The following is a 21918-nucleotide window of genomic DNA, read 5'->3' as shown; positions in this document are numbered from 1 at the left end:
ACATCTAAAATCGGTACGCATTTGTGCATTTAAAAATGCCTCGAGGGACTAACTATTGCAGAGGAACAGAAAGCGTCTCCGGCTCAAGATCGTTCGCGGGCCACTTGGAGATGCAAGCGAAGCAATTGTTTCGGGAGGTTCTGCATAATGGGGGTGGGGAGGAAGAAAACACTAGAAAAATAAATGCAAAACAAATATCTTTTTTTCAAGCCAGCGACAGGAATCAATAAAAACATAAGCCACTCTCACATCCAGCCTAACCAATCGCCTTGGAGTTTAACAAAATGCGTCCTCGTAGTCGGCACCCGCGACCTCTACCGTGAAGAGTAAGACGATCCACAGAAAACACCCGGCGAGGCGCCGCCCTCTGGGTCAGGCTCTGAGTCCGCGGCTCCTCCGGGCCAGCCCCGCGCCGCGGGAGGGCAGCGAGCCGAGCCCGGCGGGCCCGCCCAGCTCTGGGCGGCGGCCAGCGGGGCGCGCTCACCGCGGGCCCGAGGCCCGAGCCCCCGGAGCCCCCGCAGCCGCCACTCTGTCCCCTCCGCAGAACAAAAGCGCTCGCCGCCACACGCCCAGCCCCCGCCCGCAGACACCTGGACTCCCGGTGCTCCCAGCCCCGCCAAGACCAGTGAAGACGTGCGAGTGCCCGCCGGGAACCAGGCCCCCCCCCGCCCCCGCCACTTACCAACGGGAACGCAACCCAGCCAGGGTGAGCGGGGAAAACGCAGCGCCTCGCGGCCCCAGAGTTTAAGTCAACTCGGGTCCGCCTCCAGGGGCGGGTCGAGTTGGAGGCCCCGCTCCCGGAACGGCACAACCCCGCCCCGGGCGCAACGGCCGCTGCGAGACCCGGTCCCCGGCGCCGGGGTCCTAGTGCCGATCGGATGAAGTAGCGTCCGGGGCCAGCCCCGCCCCCCAGTCATCTCCCAAACTTGCAAAGCTAGTTTACGTATCTGAGGAAGAAAACTCCAGCAGTGGCTCTCCACCTTTAACTTGCATCAGATTCTTTCGAAGGATCTGTTAAAAAGGGACTGAAAAGCACCACCTGCAAAACTGCCAATTCAGTAAGTCTAACTCCAGGCTGAAAATTTCTAACAAGTGGGACCATCCATTAACGCAGAGAAACCTTCTCAAAGAAAATGAAATAGACTCTTTTTGCTGGGGGATTTCTACAGGAGAAAGTTGTGAAAATTAATAAAGGGAAACCTCACCAAAATAGAGTTGGGAGGCCAGAAGGGGGAGCTCTCATGCAGTACAGTACCACTCCCAGTCAATTACAGAAAGAATTGTCAATTACAGGCCCCAAAGAGCAAAGATGTACATTGCAGTTCATACAAGAAATAGACTACCCCAGCAACTCAGCCAATGAGAAACTGTCATCACCCTCACTTTTCACCATGCACTTTCCTTCAAAAGAACCCCTCCCAAATTCCTCCTTTTTCTCTATAAAGTAACTTTCCTTTGTTTGTTGGACTTGCCTATGGCTTTTGCTATAGCTTGCTTGACCCAAATTGCAATTCGGTCACCAAGTGCAAACTGATACCGCTTGCCCCATGACAGGCCAATAAATCGAGAGACCAGGTGTTGGGACAAGGAATAGCGACTTTATTCAGAAAGGCAGCAGTCGGAGAAGATGGCAGACCAGTGTCCCAAAGAAACATCTTACCAGAGCCAGAATTCAGGCTTCTTTTAATACTAAAGGGGGAAGGGGTGTGGTTGGTTGTTGCAGACTTCTTGGTGCAGGCCAGACCCTGGAGGGGATGTGAGAATCCTTTGTTCTTGTAGCTGTCCACAAAGGTCTGGTCACCATGTTCCTGTAAACCTCCAACAAGACAAATGTTATTCTTTGTTCTGCAACTGTTTATCTCTATGTAAATGAAAAGTCTTATACCTTTAAAGGTCAAGCCTGGAAGGCAGAGCCTTGAGAATGCGCTATAAAGTACATTTCAGGCTCTAGGCAACATTTTTTTGGACAAAGGTGCAGAACCAGCATGACTAAGCACAGGCTACGGGGCAACAAAGCACAAAGGTTAGAGCTAAAGGTATCAGGTTTGTTCTTCTCTGTTACAATTCCTCTGCTATTCCGGAATAAACCCATTTTTGCTGGTAAAATAACTTTTATTTTTAAAGTCAACAAAGTAAACAAGGGAATCCAATCTGAGTGAATAAGAATAAGAAAGGGCAGAGTTGGTTAGTTCTTGTAATATGTAGGGCAGGGTAGTCCTTTGCCCTCTTGAGGTGTAGATCATGGCTCTGCACTCACTAGACATACAACTTTGGGGAAATCACTTAACCTGTCTCTGCTCAGTTTTCTCATCTGTAAATTGAAAATAACACTAACACTTACCTCATAGGATCGTTGAGATAGTTACATGAACTAATACATAACTAAAAGCAGCTCCCAGAACATGGGGTGGTGTCCTTGGCTCAGATAAGGGGTTTTCCAGAGCCTAAGCCACACAGGTCAGCAAATAGAAGTGAACCCAAGAAACAGGGAGTTTTGTTGCAAGAAAGTCTGACATGGACCCCACTCCTATACAGCCTAAGGAAGGCTTAATGCCCAGCAAGATTTAATGCCTGGGAAGCTACAACTCATTCTGAAATGAAGCAGCTGATCTCTCTGCTGTGTATCCTTGCCCCTGTTTGTGCTGACTTTCTCCTGTCTCCTTTAGATGAATAAAGCTTGTCTGATTTTCCAAAAGTGTGGTCTTTCCACCACTCCTAAAGTACAACTGACATTTGTCAATATAGCAGGCCTGAAGGGTCACCAGCAAGGAGACTTGCAAGGGGAGGACACAATCTCTAGAACCTGAAAGTTGTTTAATCAGGGGCTGGACTTTAAGTTGCCTTCTCTTTAAGGTATTTATAATTCAGTATGCTAAACAAAGAAACTTGTTATCCGACTGGTCAGGCTGGGGAAAGATTCCCCAAAAGATTAGATTGTTCTATGCTATGTCCCCTATCATAAATTACAAATCCTCTCCCTGTGTTTCACAATATTCAAAAGAAAGTCTCTCTTTAGTCAAATTACTTTGACTATAGATGCTATCTCAATCTTTCAAGAGCATAATACTTAGCCTCAGGCTTGTTAACTCCTAAACTTATAAAACATGTTTTAGAAAAGTGCATGACATCATTAGCATGTCTATAGTAAGAAATTTGTACAAAAGATGCCCATTATTCATTTAAGAGGTAAATGAGGTCATTGGTTTTCTTTTTCTTTTCTTGGTTGTCCCCTATATTCTGTTTCTCCTTCCTGCTAGGTACAAGGTCACTTAACTGGAGAATACATTCCCCAAGTCTCCCTTGCAGCTAAGTATTGCCACATTCTTACAATGACATATGAGCAAAAATGTTGTATGCAACTTCTGCCTAAAGGAATGTCTTACCCTGAAATTCCTCTTTCTCTATTTGTTTATATTGGAATATAGAAATGGCAGTAACCTAATTTCAATCTTAGAAAGGAAAACTATTCCTGAAGGCAGGAATTCTTTTTTTTTCTGGTGCTTTAAATCTCTTTGGCAGTTTGGTGGAGCCCATAGACCCCTTCTTAGAATAATGTTTTGGAATGCTTAAAATAAAATATATAAGATTACAAAGGAAATTAATTCAGTATGAAAGTTATAAAAATATTAAAAAAAACAAATGTGTGGTATGATAATATGTGTTTCTTTATTAACAAAATAAATAAGATCTAGTAGCAGATCTAATAACAACTGTGATTTTGGAAGTGATGGACATAAATGACATTTCAAGATTATCTGCATAATATAAGAATACCTTACCTGTGATTTTTATGGTGAAACATTTATTGTTAATACTGCTATATTTCTGTGTCTTTGTTGCCAACATTTATAATTGAAGGAAATGGTACATTTCAATAAAATGTTAGTGAAAATAGAGTTAATTGTTTTGCCATCCGAATTCATGGTATTCCTGAATTCTATCCATGGATATGGTAGGCATAAGTTTGGCCCCTGTGACCTTCACCTCCGGGTGTTACTCCATGGTTATGTTACTTACATACAAAAGGGACTTTGCAGATATAACTAAGATCACTAATCAGCTGACCTTAAAATAGGCAATTTAGCCTGAATTATCTGGGTCTTGGTGGGCCCAGCATAATCATATGAACCTTAAAACCCAGAAGATGAAGATAGGAGAGGAAGCCAGAGAGATGTGGTACAGGGGATAGTCTGAGAATGAAAGCATGAGAAGGGCTCAACTGTCGCTGGCTTAAATATAGAGACGGCCACATGGAAAGCATGAGAAGGAAATAAATTATGCCAACAACCTGAATGAGCTTGAAAACAAAACTCTGTGAGATAATAAGGAGGTGTTGTTCAAGCAGCTCAGTTTGTAGTAATTTGTTGTGTCAGCAACAGAAAACCAATATAATGGACTCCAGGTTATAACCTCTGCCCAAGGGAATGTTTAAGGAACAAAACAGAAGTAAACCAGGTCCTGAAAGTTCTGTAAAGAAGAGCTCTCCACCAGCAGGGACCACCTAGACTATTACTGAGAGAGAAGTAAAGTTCTATCTTTTATAAATTGATTAAAGCTCTGGTTATGAAACAGTACTCATTTATGTGAAGTGTAGAATGAGGAAAGATCCAGACCAAGTCTTGAAAATCTCCAATGTTCAATGGCAAGGGAGGAAGATACGCCTTAAAGAGACATGGGAATAGCCAGAAAGACAGAAGAAAAACTAGGAGAATGATATCACAGAGGCAGAGAAAGAGAGCAGTTCACGTGAGTAAAAAACCTTCAGTCCTGTTAAAGACCAGGTAAGAATAAACTGGAAAATACCCTTTGGATTTGACAAGAAGGGGAATAATTGGAGACCGGAACCTGGAAATGCAGGTTCAGACCGAGGACAATGAAAACAATCCTGAAGAAGAACAGTTAAAAAGGACTTTCACAACCTGATTTAAAGATGTACTATATAGGGGCTTCCCTGGTGGCGCAGTGGTTGAGAATCTGCCTGCCAATGCAGGGGACACGGGTTCGAGCCCTGGTCTGGGAAGATCCCACATGCCGCGGAGCAACTGGGCCCGTGAGCCACAACTACTGAGCCTGCGCGTCTGGAGCCTGTGCTCCGCAACAAGAGAGGCCGCGATGGTGAGAGGCCCGCGCACCACCATGAAGAGTGGCCCCCGCTTGCCGCAACTAGAGAAAGCCCTCGCACAGGAACGAAGACCCAACACAGCCAAATATAAATAAATAAATTAAAAAAAAAAAAAGATGTACTATATAATAATCAAGAAGTGTGATATTGGTATAAGGATAAACCACTAATTCCCCCTAATCCATGTGTACTTTAGTACTTTTCTCCATGCTCATTTAACCATATATTAATATACGTATAGAGAGATCTTACTCACCATTTTATTAAATAGAATATTGTTCACACTTCTCTGATTCTTACTTTATTCAACAAGCCATAGCAGTCCCTCCAAGTTACAGTAATAGCTCTAAGTCATTTTTAATAATTACCTAAAATTCATCATTACCTAACGAAACTCGCTTCATTTCCAATTTTTGCCACTTGTGAACAATCCATAAGTATTGGAAGGATTCCCAGGAGGAAAATTGCTAGGCTGAACTGTAATTTCAACATAACAGATATTGCCAGATTACATCCTTTTAAGGCTATAACTATTTTCAGTAATGCCAAGAAAGTTATTCTTTCTCTATCATTGACAATGGGTATTAACTTCTCAATCTATGTAAAGTGATCTCATTGTTGTGATTATTTGAACAGTCAAAAAGATCTGGTGTGTTGAATTACCAACTGGAAAACAAAATTCAAGGTCAATTTGGAAAACAAAGAACAAAAAGTGAGAAGGTAGCCACAGGGTTCAGCAATCAAAAAGGAAAATAGCTCAGCAATTCAGGTGCTAAAAGCTTTGAGTTTTGGGGCCGGATGCTGCTAATCAATCATTCTTTGTTGAAGCTACTATTCTTTTCAGATTCATGGTTAAGGGGGATGAATTCAACTGGCTTTTAAAGACTGCCCAGTTGTGTCAGGTCTGTTCATTCTCAGTGGGATATCCAAGGTGATATTGAAGGTTGTGAGAGACTGAAGGACATGAGTGGTCCTCTGATGTCCTTGTCTCCACAGCGGTTCCTCCTCACCCCTTCTTGCACATGACCATAGCCCTTACCTATCTCCCCCCATTCCTCTTGACCAAACAATGGCTACCAATCCACAAGAATTATTCCTCTATTTCCCAAGGAACCCTCTTCGGCCATCTATTCCCCAAATTGGCCACACTTCAACAGACCCCTCCTGCTAAAATGCCATCGTTTCACAGGTTAGACTGCTCATACCCAGCCTTCTCCAATAAATTCCAATCAGGACTGGACCCTCTGCTGCTCAGCCCCCAGCCACATCAAGGAGAACAGAACATGCCCGAGACCCCTTTTCATGTCCCCTCAAATTGCAAGGACTGGTTGCTTCAGTGAGCCCTGCTCCTGACCTGCTCTCTGTGTTGAAGAGCCACCTAAACATTTATTCTTTTTATTGTCTGTGGTGCAAGCCACTTGATTTGTTTTCATTATTCTGGGTTCTCACAGATGAACTGGGCTCGTAGTTCCAAGATGCTTTCCTGGCCCACTTATTCTTGTCTGCTCTTGTCATTTGAAAATGAGATCAAAGTTGTGGGGGTGAATAGCACTAAATGTTGGAAGCTCTGGTAGGATCTTACCAAGGACACTTTAGATCTTCAGTGGTTATTCTGGGGAACTTGGGATATGAATAAGATAATTCATTTGCTTGCCACCTTAGACACAAATGATTGAAAGATTCCAAAAATTCAATCACCTGCATTTTCAAATGGGCATTGTTAGTAAGACAGTAGTAAGGAAGGGAATGGGGTTAAACCAGATTATATCATATCTTGCAGAAGTAGAATACCAGGCAATAAGAGAAATGGTAACATGCACTGGACAAGTTTATTTCAGAACCCCTCTATGTTCTGTTTACTGATGATTGGGGGAAAGGTAAACTATGGTTTCCTAGGTCTTCCTGTGGAAACAAAGAATATGTCTCAGAAATTAATGATTTCAAAAGGAACAAAGAATGTAGGAACAAACGACTATTATCAAGAAAGAGAAGCAACCATAGCAAAGATAATAAATCAGTCATAAAGACTCCCAGTTCTGTTTCAAAGGTAAAGATCAGCCTAAAGCACATTCTTGAGCTGTTTTTCAGGATCCAAACCCCCTGGAGCACTCAACCACCAGACTAAGTGGAGCCTAAGAATTGATGATGCTGACCTTTGCTGACCCTCTTGACTTCACTCAATTAGGTGCCTGGATTTTGTCAACCTAGAGTAACCTCTGCCTCATTTTAACGCTAAAACCTCCACCCTAAGGGTGGGGATTGACACCATGTTTTGAACAGCAACGTCTGAGCCTATGGTCGCACTGGCAAGCGCATCTAGAACTCCACCTCTACATAGAAGATTGCACTCGTCCTTTCCTGAATATGCATGTGCCCTTAGCTTAAAACTTCCCTATCTTGCTGTTCAGAGAGACAGTGCTTTGAGAGCTATCTATCTCCCTGCCTCCTTACTTGTCACAAGTAATAAATGCTTCTGCTTTGATCAAAAGTACTTGGCATGTTCGTTGACTATGCACCCCAACCGACGGACCCATTGAGTCCGGCAACAGCATGAAGAGCCCCCTAAAAGAAAACTCTAAAGTTCCTGCCATTAATGATGCCTCAGGAAAGGCTAATAACAATGTGGAGGATCTAAAATCCAACCTTAAAATCTCTTCTCCCTCTCCTGATCCAACCCTAGATTGACTTTCCTCCTTGACCCCTGTACCTTACCTTCCTCCTCCTCCTTATTCTGTTCATCCTCTTCTTCCTGTACCTTCCCTAGATCCTCTTCCCTGTTCTCCATTGCTCCTTCTTAAACATACCCCTTTCACTAAACAATGTACCTTCATAATGTCTTATAACATAGGTAAAAATGATGACCAAGCTTGCTGGCCTTATACCTTTAAACTTTGGTCAAGGAGTTCCCTGGCACTCCAGTGGTTGACTCCCTGCTTGCATTGCAGGGGGCGCAGTTTGGATCCCTTGCCAGGGAACTAAGATTCCGCAGGCCACAAGGTGTGGCCAAAAAAAAAATTTTTTTTTAATAAATAAGTACATAGACTTTGGTCAAGATCAGGTTTGCCTAATGTAGTTAAGAACTTTATGAATCCTCCTAAGGAAAGAGGGAAATTTACTGAAGAATTTACAGTCATCTTAGAAATTTATAGTATGGAATCTCCGATCTCTACCAGTTAGTTCATCTTTTTATGAGACACAGAGATGGGGAAACGCTAATAATGGGTTGGCCAAAAAGTTTGTTCGGGTTTTTCCTACCCAATATACTGTGTACTTCTTTTGTTATGCTCTCCAGATAGAAAGTCTTGAAGAATTGATTCCCTCCACCTGCTGACAGTATTAGCAAATGAGGGACATAACTTTTCAAAGGATAAACTCCAATTTTCAGACCAAAGTGCATTATGCTGGTCATGACATCGTCATACAAAATGGAAAGTCTCTTTCCCTTCTGAGAGTGGAAGTTCTTCATAACTTTACCTGGCTAATAACCAAAGCATAATTTAGAAGAGTTCTTGACTCATGGGATATTGTAGACATTGGATTCCTGACTTTCTATACTGGCTGCTCCTTTGTATGATCTTAACTAGTTGACACACCTGAATCCTTGCCCTGAATAGATTCACTACTCTTGGACTCCATAATTATCATAAATGTTTCTTTCTATTTGTATAAAAAAATCAGGACAGACTCTAGGGGTCTTAACAACAGCATAATGGAATCAGAGACCCATTGATTATATCCCCTCATTTTGACCCCATAGCAAAAGCCCATCTACCTTGTTTGGGTGCAATGGCAGCAGCTGGTTACTTAGCCTTAGTAGCTGCATTTAACCTCATGGTCCATGGTGCTGTTCAGACCTTATTTTTGATGAAAATACATAGCATTTTTCTGTCTCTCGATTGACTTCCTAAAAACTCATCTCCTCTCTCCCTGCCCATATTTCATCCATTGCAGGAATACTCTAGACCCCACCACTTTTCTGCCTCATTCAATGGAAGGCAAACCTCATAACTGTCATAGGCTTATTTGGGAATTTACCTGCCTCACTCTGACTTCTTAGAAACTCCTTTAAATTGTCCATAATTAAAGCCATCTGTGGACGGGAACTAGTTGAGTACCAAACAAGGAGGCAATCAAGCTAGACATGCTGACACAACCCACTCAGATTTGCTTGGATCCAACCCTCTTCCAGAGGCCAAATCTGCACAAGAGTTTGACAGTCCTTTGCTAAACAAATTATGTGATGTGATACATAAGTCATTAAAAATTACATGTTTAGGGAGTTCCCTGGTGGCTTAGTAGTTAGGACTCTGGGCTTGCACTGGCGGGGCCGTGTTCAATCCCTGGTCAGGGGACATCACATAAGCCACTCAGCATGACCAAAAAAAAAAAAAAAAAAAAAGAAAGAAAGAAAAAGAAAACTTACATTTTTTGAAGTAAATAATATTTGTTTTCTTCACCACAAATTCATTAAATAGAACAGAGAAGATAACTGTTTTTGCTATTAGAAGACCCCAAATTTCAAAATAAAAGAATTCTGAATGCTATGGTATATTTTTTCCTCCAAGTTTTCAGTTTCAGACTAAAGTAGACAGGATCATAAACAATACAAGTAGTATGATGTCTTTGTATTATGTCAGCATAGCTAAATTCAAACTAACTTTCCCAGAATTTCTTTTCCTGCATGATTCTGAGTTACAGTTGGCCACAGGAGAAGTATGAACATTTTTTGGAAGGCCTAAGTGAAGCAGCTCTCATTTTTTTCACACTGAAAGTCAGTATAGGGTGTCAGGCATTGTCATAATGAGCATATATTGTTACTGATCTGCTAACACACCTTCTGGGGGTACAGTGGTACCAATCCATAGTTCCCCAAGCACACCCCATATCTCCTCATTCAGCTTTTCCTAGTCCTGGGCCATATGCATGGGTAGTTCCATGGTGAAGGGCACCAACTTCTCCTGTAGTTCACTCAACATCATGGTTTATCCTTGTGGTTTCTAGTTTATCCTTATGGATTCTAGTTCTTGCTCGTCCTTACTTTACATCCAGCTTCCCTGATTACCAGCCTGGATGACTCAAGGCCCTACACAGTAGAGAGCCAATAGCCTTGCACAGACTTCTCAATCAGCTACCATAATTGTCTAAGGTCTAATGCCTATAATAAATTTCTTATTCAATTATTCATGGTGTTTCTGCCTCTCCTATCAAACGCTGCTTGATACAAGAAGTCAGTACACTTATGAAAAAAGCATCTTCTAAGGAGGAACATAAAATTATATTTGCTGCATTCATTGTTTGCTATGTGCCAGACATTTCACTAAGTGTGCCTTATCTCTTTTGATCTTCACTACAATACTGTTTTCCAGGTAAACAAATTGAGCTCAAAGAGATTAATAAATTTGCCCAAAGCACGCTACTAGAATACGAAAAGCTGGGCAATTGAGAGTTTCTCCTCATAACTGCTGGGCCATCCTAACTCCCCGAAGAGCATAAACTCTGCACAGCAATAAATTCTGTGTGCAGAATGGTGATTTTTTTTTACCCCATAAGTATTTTGACTATTCATTTTTGTTTTCTGAAACAGAATAAAGGAAACCTCATTTAAAATGTAATTAAGAGGCCAGAATGGGGAGGCCTCATGCACTACCACTTGTCATCAGTTACAACCCAACAGGAAGCATCAATTACAGACCTCAACAGGAAGATTTCTTTTGTGCAGCAACAAGCCCGGCCAATGGGAAAAGCTGGGCCACCTTGACTCTCACTTTCCTCCAATGGACTTTTGTTCAAAACGACGCCTCCCGGGACTTCCCTGGTGGTCCAGTGGTAAAGAATCCACCTTACAATGCAGGGGACACAGGTTCAATCCCTGGTCAGGGAACTAAGATCCCACATGCCGCGGGGCAACTAAGGCCACGCACCACAACCACTGAGCTCTTGTGCCTCAGCTAGAGCCTGCTAGCCGCAAACTACAGAGCCCACACGCCCTGGAACCCATGTGCCACAACTAGAGAGAAGCCCGCACACCACAACGAAGAGTCCACGCACCGCAACGAAAGATCCCTCAAAGCCTCAGCGAAGATCCTGTGTACCGCAACTAAGACCCGATACAGCCAAAAATAAGTTAAATAAATAAATAATACATAAATCTTTTAAAAAAATGCCTCCCAACTTCCTCTTCTTTCTCTAGAAAGTAACTTCCCCCTCCTTTGCTAATTGGGCTTGTCTATGGTTTTTGTTACAGCTTTCTTTTCTCTAATTGCAATCCCTCTGCTATTCCTGAATAAACCCATTATACCGGTAAAATAACTGGTTTTATTTTGTAGGACAGCAGTTTGAAAGGGATCAGAATATGCCACCTCCAAATATGCCACATTAACAGAAGGATTATTTTGAGCTGAGACATTAAGAATCACTTCCACACACACCCCCACTCCAACAGGTAGGGAAGTGTCAATTTGCATAAACAAATTCTTGCTGAAATAGCCCTTATGTTCCATTAGTTTCACTTCCTTACCATTTTTGTCCCTTGAAGCCCAAACCCCCTTTCTTTTGTTGAAAGGGCATATAAGCTTTTCTTCTTTGAGTTGCACTTCTTTTCTGTGAACTCTTATGCACATTAAAAAAACAAACAAAAAAAGAGTGCCTTTTCCCCTGTTAATCTGTCTTTTGTTAGTTTAATTAGCACACCTCCAGGCAATAAACCTAAGAGGGTAGGGTTTTTCCTCTCACTGTCTAAGTTAAAATGGATTGTTTTCCAAATAGACCATCTGAAGAAGTTGCTTTGCTTAACAACACAGTACAGAAATGTTGTCTTCCTAGTTAAAACTTGCAAGAGACCTACTGTCTATGTAATTCAATCACAGTTTAAAGTGTTAACTTGCCCTCCTTTACAAAACACAACTATCAAATACTCATTATGTGAGGTAAAATTCTTAGGTATGGGGAGGAACACAAACTACAAGTTTTTGTAAAAGCCACAAGAGGCCAACCTATTGCATCACACATCTTAAAAGAAGAGTCAGGGCATGCTGAAATATGCTGTGTTTTGTTTGTACCAACATTTTCCTCATTATAAAAAATAATAAATGCTCATTAGACAATGAGGAAAATCCTGAAAAATAAAATAAAATATTATTAATAACCTATTACTCAAATATAATCATTAATATACTGGTTAATGGAATAAAATTCATGTTTTAAGACAGGATAAGAAAATATAAGCAGAACATATTCCCTACCTGCCTTGGACCCCCACTAATGTGCAACGTGCATCTGCGTTATACATTAACCAGACCTCCTCAAAGGTGGGAATGTCTGCTCAACCATAAAGATCAATTTTTTTTTTTTTCCTTCTTCTGACTCCAGAAACATAACTCCTCAGAAGATAACATTCTTTTCCTAATGCTGTGAGGAGTCATGGTGACCTGTTGCACTCTTGGTACCTGTAGATCTAGACTATGTATCCTTGGTGACCTTTATGTAAAATGTCAGCGTGTCATTTTGATGGCCAATCCTTTGTGTCCAAAATGTATATAATTGTGACTTCTACTTGTAGCAAGTGGAACCGTCCTCAGAGTTTTCTGAAAGACCATCTGTCTCCTGGGTTATAATCTTCAGGTTGGCTTGAATAAAATTCTCTATTTCTCCCATAGAGAAATTCATTAATTTTTCTTCAATGTGATGTTTTTCCTCATACGCTTTCTTTTCTATGCATAGTTTTTGTTTTCTTAAAAAAATAGTTTCAGGGAATTCCCTGGCCGCCCAGTGGTTAGGACTCTGCACGTTCACTGCTGAGAGCTCAGGTTCAGTCCCTGGTTGGGGAACTAAGATCCCACAAGCCACGTGGTACGGCCACACACAAAAAAATAGTTTTACATGTTATAATCTTCAAAATCATAATTTTAATGATGGAATATTTTTCCAAGGAATAGAGGTACCATAGTTTGCTAAATCATTTCTCTAGTGGTGAACAGAGTTCATGGATCATTCTGCTTTCTTTACTTTCACTTAGACATAATATGTTTTTAAGTCAGAATTTTTTTTAATTAATTAATTAATTTTATTTTATTTATTTTTGGCTGCACTAGGTCTTCATTGCTGTATGCGGACTTTTCTCTAGTTGCGGTGAGCTACTCTTCACTGCGGTGAGCGGGCTTCTCATTGCGGTGGCTTCTCTTGTTGCAGAGCACGGGCTCTAGGCGCGCAGGCTTCAGTAGTTGTGGCTCACAGGCTCTAGAGCGCAGGCTTAGTAGTTGTGGCGCATGGGCTTAGTTGCTCCATGGCATGTGGGATCTTCCCGGACCAGGGCTCGAACCCGTGTCTCCTGCATTGGCAGGTGGATTCTTAACCACTGCGCCACCAGGGAAGCCCAGTCAGAATTTTTTTTAAATGCAAAAGTAATGCAGAAATGTTATAAAAATTCAATTTCCAACTTCCATCCTCAGAAATAATTGCTGTCCAATTTCTTCTGTCCATATCGTTCCAGGGCCTTTTCTGTGAACATACAATTATATCAAAGGACAAAATTCTTTGATAGATTTGTTAGTACACATCTAAGTTTTATTGAATCATTGAAACTGAGCCCCTGTGGGGCTCCTGGGCCTTTCTGTGTCCCCCATTTCTTTAAGGCAACAAGATGAGATTCTTCACCAGCTGGCTATGCCTCTGTGTCCCCCGTTTCTTGATGAAGGAAATAGGGTTTCATTCAGCCTCCATTTCCCCTGAGTTCCAAGGGGAAGGTTCAAACAATTGCTAATTAGGGAAGGGAGGGGAGACAAAGGAGGAACAGTCAAGAAACAATAGTGCAGCCTTGGGGCAGAGTCCTGGTTCCCCCTCAAGGTATATACATAGCAATATCTTTGAGCTGTTTTGCAGATACTGAAACCCCTACCAGGTGAAAGAAGTTATCTGCATGCTGCCCACAAACATGTAGACCCCAGACCAGTTGGAACAAGAAGGTTGATGCTGACTCCCACTTACCTCACCACCAACCAATCAGAAGAATGTCCATGAGCTGATCACGCCCACCCTCTTTGAACCATTACTATAAAACTTCTCACTACCCCCCCAGGTGGGGACACACAGTTTTGAGGGCATTAGCATGCTGTGGCCCACTTTGCCTGGCAGAGCAATAAAGCTATTCTTTTCTACTTCATCCAAAACTATGTCTCAGAGATTTAATTTGGTGCCGGGGTACAGAGACTTGATTTGGCTTCATTGTAAAGTAACCAACAGGTAAGAAAAGAGTTGATTTGAGAAGCATTTGAAGAACAGATTCTTATATAGTCAGAGGGGAAAGAAACACCGAATAAGATTGCTAAATTCGTTATGAGTGGTTAACTTTTTCAGAGCAATAAAGACCTGTCACATTTGGTAATAACATCTCTACCAGGCGGCAAGCATCCTAACAACTTACCAAGTTTACAAGTAAACTTCTCATCTTACAGAACAGTAGGCTTTCTGCATCTACATCAGTTGTTTATGGTTGTCAAATATATGGTATTTCCCAAGAGTGTCACGTTAGAGCAAACAGACTTAGTAAATGTTCTGTCATGCATTAAAAAATCAAGCTATTATCACTCAAACTCTAAGTTTGGGAAAATTTTTCTTTAAATGTATATATTTATATATTACATATGTATATGTATATGTAATATATGTATATATTACATATATTTATACATAAATGTATATGTATATAATGTATATTTAAGGTATATATTTATTCATACACACACACACACACACACACACACATACTTGTCACTTCAAAATTATAAAGGTATTTCCCTAAAATATTTTTTTGGTAACCTTACAACTTTGTTTAAATTTTTAAATCTTCCCCACCCAAAGTATTTATTATTTGATGTAATGTAAGCATCTTTTTCATCAAAACAAACACCACTTATTGAATAGCTCATCTTTTCCCACTGATTTGAAATGAAAATTTAGGTTATTTTATATATATATATATATAAAATTTGTTTATTTTCTTTTATTTATTTATTTATTTTTGAAACATAGATTAGATAAATATCTATCTACCTATCTATCTATATATCTCCTTGAGTCTATTTCTGAGCTTTCTTCTTTTTCAATGACTCATTTCTCTATAACTGCTTTAATATGACAATGTTTAATAGCTTTATATTTTGATATCTGGGAGAGCATATCCCTTATGTTTATTCTTCTATTCAAAGTACGTTATTTATGTGAATCTACTCCTCCAGATATTCTTTTTTATTAATAAATTATATTCTTTTGAATGGATAGGAGTAGAAGTTTGGAGTCATTGGGTATGTTCAATGCCAAACTGTTTTTCAAAGAAGTTGTATCAGTTTACACTCCCAACAGCAGGGCATAAAGCTTCCTGTTGCCAACTTTCTCACCAATACGTGGTTTTATCAACCTTTTAAAACTCAGTCATTCTGGTGGGTATATAGACATAACTTACTGTAGTTTTACTGATTATTATGGGAACTGTTAGCATTTTTACCTATTTTTTTTTAGAATTTCTGTTTATTTAATTTATTTATTATTGAAGTATAGTTGATTTACAATGTTGTGTTAATTACTGCTATACAGCAAAGTGATTCAGATATATATACTTTTTTTCTGTATTCTTTTCCATTATGGTTTATCATAGGATATTGAATATAGTTCTCTGTGCTATACAGTAGGACCTTGTTGTTTATCCATTCTATATATAAACCCTTACATCTGCTAACCCCAAATTCCCACTCCATCCCTCCTCCTGAAATTTCTGTTTGATGTTGAAACTGGGCAGGACACGTGGGGCTCCTGGGCACAAAAGTCCTTCTGTGTTCCCTTCTCTGAATTCCAAAGGGTAGGTTCAAACAGTTGCTAATCAGGGAAGGGAGGGGATGCAGAGACAGGGAGGAGCAGTCAAGAAACAATAGTGCAGCCTTGGGGCAGGGTCCTGGTTTCTCCTCAAGGTATATACATAAGAATATCTTTGAGTTTTTCTGCAGAACTGAAACCATCACCAATAGAAGATGTTCCAGAGAGAAGGTCACAGTTCAATAGCCTCAAGAACCACAGATCACAGACCACCTGATGCCAGAAGATCTCTAGAATGAAAGAATGCAGGCCGTGGATGCACCCTGATCCTTATCAGCAACCCTGCCCCCTGACTATAAAACTCCTCACAACCCCCACTCCCTGAGATGGGACACACAGTCTTGAGGGCATTAGCCCGCTGTGGCCCCCTTTGCCTGGCAAAGCAATAAAGCTATTCTTTTCTACTTCACCCAGAGCTCTGTCTCCAAGATTCAATTTGATACCGGTGTACAGAGGCCAAATTTCAGCATCATCAATGTGATGCCTGTTTAAGATTTTAGTACATTTGTAGAAGGAAGGTCTAGATTTTCTTTGTTTTTATTGATCCACCTGGAATTAATTTTGGTGTAGGAGTTCAACTATCACTTTCCAGACAGCTAGTCACTTTTCACAATACTACTCATTGAATTATTCATTCCAGATAATTGATAATATAGAATCAATGTTTGTACATGTGTATGTGTGTCTGTCTATCTATAGTATATGTGTATATAAATTCTATTAAGTGTTCCTTTGCATTACATAGAATGCATAGGTAAATTGGAGAACTTCCTTGGTTTTTTTGACATTGAGTCCTCCAATCCAGGAACATAGTAAATCTCTCCATTTATCCTCGTGTTCTTTTATGCCTCTTTAAACAGTTTTATGATTTTCTTCTTAGATAGTCTAGTTTCTCTTACTGTTATAAAGAAGATTTTTCCATTATGTTTTCTGATTTCTTCTTTTTTCTATACACGTAAAAGAAAAATATATGTGGTAAAATATATATAACAAAAACATACCGTTTTAAGTGTAAAATTTAGTGTCATTAAGTACATCCACAATGATGTACAACTATCACCACTATCCTGAGTTTTTTCTATACAGTATTTATGTTATTCCTGGCTACAGTACTGAAGTCTATCCATTCTGAGAGCTCTTGGTAGACAACTTCAATTACAAAAACATTGATAACTAAAAATTTGAAAGCATTCACAACAAACTGTTATATATTCCATAAATTAATTTTGTAACTCAGAACTTTTCATCAAGCCCAGGTCAAGACAATGGAGAATTTGATTACTTGAGGGATCTAGTTTAATTAAGAAATAATGAGTGATTCAATAATTGTTGGGACTTCCCTGGCGGTCCAGTGGTTAAGACACCACGCTTCCACTGCCGGGGCACAGGTTCAATCCCTGGTTGGGAAACTAAGATCCCACATGCCATGAGGTATGGCCAAAAAAAAAAAAAAGATAAAAAAGAAGGATATATTTATCAGAGCCATCCATAAGTGATTTATCTTCTTCCTAGGGCCTAGCAAAATTTGATCATGTGAGGTGCATAAGGAATTGAAAATATGACTTTAGTACTCCTGGGAAATGTTAATTACATTCTCAGGAATTCATCCAGAGAGATCATCTCATGCAGAATCATTAACATGGAGCTACACATTTTTGTTTATCTGAGTTTGTGCTCTCTTACCCATTAGCTGTTGAGGTTGGAGTGTATAATGAAGCATATTGTAAAGAACATACCATTAGTTTATGAATCAGAAGATCTCAATTATAGTTCCAACTCTGGTACTAACTTTAGTAAGTGATTTAACCTTTGAGCATTTGATTTTTTTCTTTAAAAATTCAAGGACTTGAACTAGGTGGCTTCCAGATATCTTTGCATGTCAAAACCACAGCATTTTACAATTAGCCTATAACTGGCAGAGCACTTTTCTCAAGGAAACCCAGACCCTAGGCTTCTCTCCTTCACATCTGTCAAGTAATTGAATGTGACTTTTCATTTCTAAGCTATTTGCTTTTTCCTCTTTGTGTCTCTTTTCTTTCCTTCCCTTTTCTCTTCCTTCTTTCTTTGTTTCTTTCCTTTTCTCTTCCCTTCCTTCCTCCCTCCCTCCCTTTCCTTTTTTTCATCATCATGAGGAAATTTATTACCTCACATAATAGGAGGTTCAGATGTAGGCCCTTCTGCCTTTTAACTTAGTATGACATTCACAGAATTATTTGAGAATCTTTTGGGGGAAGGAAAACACCTTGTGATTTTGATTACCCGTAGGGATGTACTAGGTGTGGCTTGGGGATTTATGCACCTTTAGGGACCACCCTAGAGGAAGCACAATAATTATGGTTACTTTTGTCTGCTAAGTTCAGAAGTAGCCATTTAAATAAAGCTACCACCTGAGTCCTCAGTCTTCTAATCTTCCCTGGGCATTTATTAAGTTCAGTTGTTAGGGGTTTTTTTACAAGACCAGTCTTTATGCTTAATCATCTCCCCTAACTAAGATCCCACAAGAGGACTCCACTATTTCCAATCTACTGAACTAATGTCAAATAAAGGGAAGAATTATTATTTTTTTAATATGATAGAAATTTGTGTTGCCCAAGAGAACAAGTTTTGTTGACAATTTGAGTTCTATCAAATTTGGATCCACAGGTACCTCTTCCTGAATCTTTTCCCACATCCAACTTGTCCTTGATTTCCATCAATGTTTACTAACTCTTACACCACTAGATAGTCTATCATCTCTCAGTCTTAATTACATACTCCTGTTTCATCCCAGGCTTCACACTGCAGTCTCACATACCTCACATATACCATAATATGTGCTGTGGAGGGAAAAAACTGATATACACCCTGAACTCATGGAACTTGGAATTTTAGAGGAAGCAAGATATGGAGACATGAAACTATTACAAATCAATATAAAGAGTTGCTTTGAAAATGAGAGTTAATGATAAAAAGTGGAAAATTCCTCATCACATGTCATGAGTAGTGAAAGATTTTAAACTAAAAAGATAGGAAAGATACTTTTTGACACACCTCCTAGCGTAATGGAAATAAAAACAAAAATAAACAAATGGGACATAATGAAACTTAAAAGCTTTTGTACAGCAAAGGAAACCATAGAAAAGACAAAAAGACAGCCCTTAGGGTTTCCCTGGTGGCGCAGTGGTTGAGAATCTGCCTGCCAATGCAGGGGACACGGGTTCGAGCCCTGGTCTGGGAAGATCCCACATGCCACAGAGCAACTAGGCCCGTGAGCCACAATTACTGAGCCTGCGCATCTGGAGCCTGTGCTCCGCAACAAGAGAGGCCGCGACAGTGAGAGGCCCGCGCACTGCGATGAAGAGTGGCCCCCACTCGCCACAACTGGAGAAAGCCCTCGCACAGAAACGAAGACCCAACACAGCCAAATAAATAAATAAATAAATAAAAAGACAGCCCTTAGAATGGGAGAAAATATTTGCAAATGAAGCAATAGACAAAGGATTAACCTCCAAAATATACAAGCAGCTCATGCAGCTCAATATCAAAAAACCAAACAACCTAATCCAAAAATCGTTAGAAGACCTAAATAGACATTTCTCCAAAGTAGACATACGGATTGCCAACAAACACATGAAAAGATGCTCAACATCGCTAATCATTAGAGAGATGCAAATCAAAACCACAGTGAGGTATCACCTTACACCAGTCAGAATGGCCATCATCAAAAAATCTAGAAACAATAAACACTGGAGTGGGCGTAGAGAAAAGGGGACTCTCCTGCATTGTTGGTGGGAATGCAAATTGATACAGCTGCTATGGAGAACAGTATGGAGATTACTTAAAAATCTAAAAATAGAACTACCATATGACCCAGCAATCCCACTACTGGACATATACCCTGAGAAAACTATAATTCAAAAAGATACATGTACCACAATGTTCATTGCAGCACTGTTTACAATAGCCAGGACATGGAAGCAACCTAAATGTCCATCAACAGATAAATGGTTAAAGATGTGGCACATATATACAATGGAATATTACTCAGCCATAAAAAAGAATGAAATTGAGTTACTTGTAGTGAGGTGAGTGGACCTAGAGTCTGTCATACAGAGTGAAGTAAGTCAGAAAGAGAAAAACAAATACCATATGCTAATACATATATATGGAATCTAGAAAAATGGTACTGATGGACCTAGTGGCAGGGCAGGAATAAAGATGCAGACATAGAGAATGGACCTGAGGACATGGGGGGGAATGGGAAGCTGGGACGGACGTAGTGAGAGAGTAGCATTGACACATATACACTACAAAATGTAAAATAGATAGCTAGTGGGAAGCTGCTGTATAGCACAGTGCTTTGTGATGACCTATATGTATACATATAGCTGCTTCACTTTGTTGTACAGCAGAAATTAACACAGCATTGTAAAGCAATTATACTCTAATAAAGCTATACAGAAAAAAAAAGAAAAAAAGGGTATTATTAAATAACCATTAAACATATGCAAATTAAAAATAAATAAATAAAAATATAGGAAGCATAAGAAGACAAGGAAGGAATTCCCTGGAAGTCCAGTGACTAGGACACCACACTTCCACTGCAGGGGGCATGGATTTGATTCCTGGTTGGGGAACTAAGGTCCTGCAAGCTGCGGGGCAAGGCCAAAAAATAAAAATAAAAATAAATAAGACAAGGAAATCTGACAAACTGTAGATTTTTACATTTGAAGAGTCTCCAAATTAAAAGACAAAATGAAAACAAAATGTAAACAACATGACTAAAGCTTAATATCTTTAATATGGCGCTGAATATTAAAAATATGCTCCTAGGAGAGATTGATAGTTTCATAGCCATGGTAACAAGTAACCCTCTTAAATCAATTTGTTTTTGTGAAAATGCCTTTGGAAGCTGACCAATCCGAGACAGCCCAGTGTCCCTGAAAATCAGCTACTCAGCAAGTCTTGCCAGAATAACCCACTCTCATCTCTGTAACTAGCACAAGCCACATTTGTAAAGCCAATGTAAACCCACTCTTGCCTCTCTATAATCAATAAAACTACTAGAAAACTACTTCCCAAGAACCTCATAAGACTGGAAGTTAGCTTTTCTGAAGGATATTGTGCCCAATCAGCATAGTTCTGTTGCAGGAAGGGGGACTCATTCCAGGGCCCAAGAGTAGGCTCTTGTCTAACACTCGGAAATAAATTGTCAAAGGAGCCAAACATACTGACAAAGTGAAAGACTTTATTGGGAAGGGACACCTGGGCAGAGAGCAGCAGGGTAAGGGAACCCAGGAGAACTGCTCTGCCACGTGACTCGCAATCTCAGGGTTTATGGAGATGGGGTTAGTTTCTGTGTTGTCTCTGGCCAGTCATCTTGCTTGTATCCATATTTGGTCTGACTCAGGGTCCTTCCTGGCGGCTCACACATCTCTCAGCCATGATGGATTCCAGCATGACAGCTTCTGGGAGGTTGGCAGGACATACGTCTCCTCCTTCCTCCTTCCGGCCCCTCCTGAATTCTGGTCAGTTATCAGCAGCAGCATGGCCTTCTTTATCAGGACCTCCTGTTGTGAGATAAGTCATACAAGAGGTTATCATCTTGCCTGGCTAAGGCCGGAAGTTTGCTCAAGGATTCCCTGACAGTTCTCCGTTTCTTTCTTTTTTTAAAATTTATTTAATTAATTAACTTATTTATTTGACTGTGTTGGGTCTTCATTGCAGTGCATGCGCTTCTCATTGTGGTGGCTTCTCATTGCGGAGCACGGACTCTAGGCACGCAGGTTTCAGTATTTGTGGCACACGGGCTCAGTAGTTGTGGCTCGCGGGCTCTAGAGCGCAGGCTCAGTAGTTGTGGTTCATGGGCTTAGTTGCTCTGTGGCATGTGGGATCTTCCCGGACCAGGGCTCAAACCCGTGTCCCCAGCATTGGCAGGCAGATTCTTAACCACT

At 40.5% G+C, this 21918-nt stretch overlaps 1 protein-coding gene and 1 long non-coding RNA gene across 3 annotated transcripts in view; one reads left to right on the top strand and one right to left on the bottom strand.

The window, feature by feature from the left end:
- RESF1 (retroelement silencing factor 1) overlaps positions 1-819 on the bottom strand; it is a 32073-nt gene extending 31254 nt beyond the window's left edge. Inside the window, exon 1 of one of the 2 annotated variants that reach the window (XM_082352044.1) lies at positions 683-819. The gene's annotated coding sequence lies outside the window, so the exon portion shown is untranslated. Of the gene's footprint in view, positions 1-590; positions 609-682 lie in introns of those variants that run through there. The other variant, XM_082352045.1, reaches the window with a different exon arrangement.
- LOC309610010 lies at positions 602-16400 on the top strand. The gene is made up of 2 exons (XR_014233698.1): positions 602-706; positions 16117-16400. It is a non-coding gene; the product is annotated as an uncharacterized lncRNA (long non-coding RNA).
- The last annotated feature ends 5518 nt before the right edge of the window (positions 16401-21918 follow it).

Source organism: Balaenoptera borealis (assembly GCF_965194805.1).
Source record: "Balaenoptera borealis genome assembly, chromosome: 13".
Lineage (NCBI taxonomy): Eukaryota > Metazoa > Chordata > Mammalia > Artiodactyla > Balaenopteridae > Balaenoptera > Balaenoptera borealis.
This window is presented reverse-complemented; position numbering and strand designations above follow the sequence as displayed.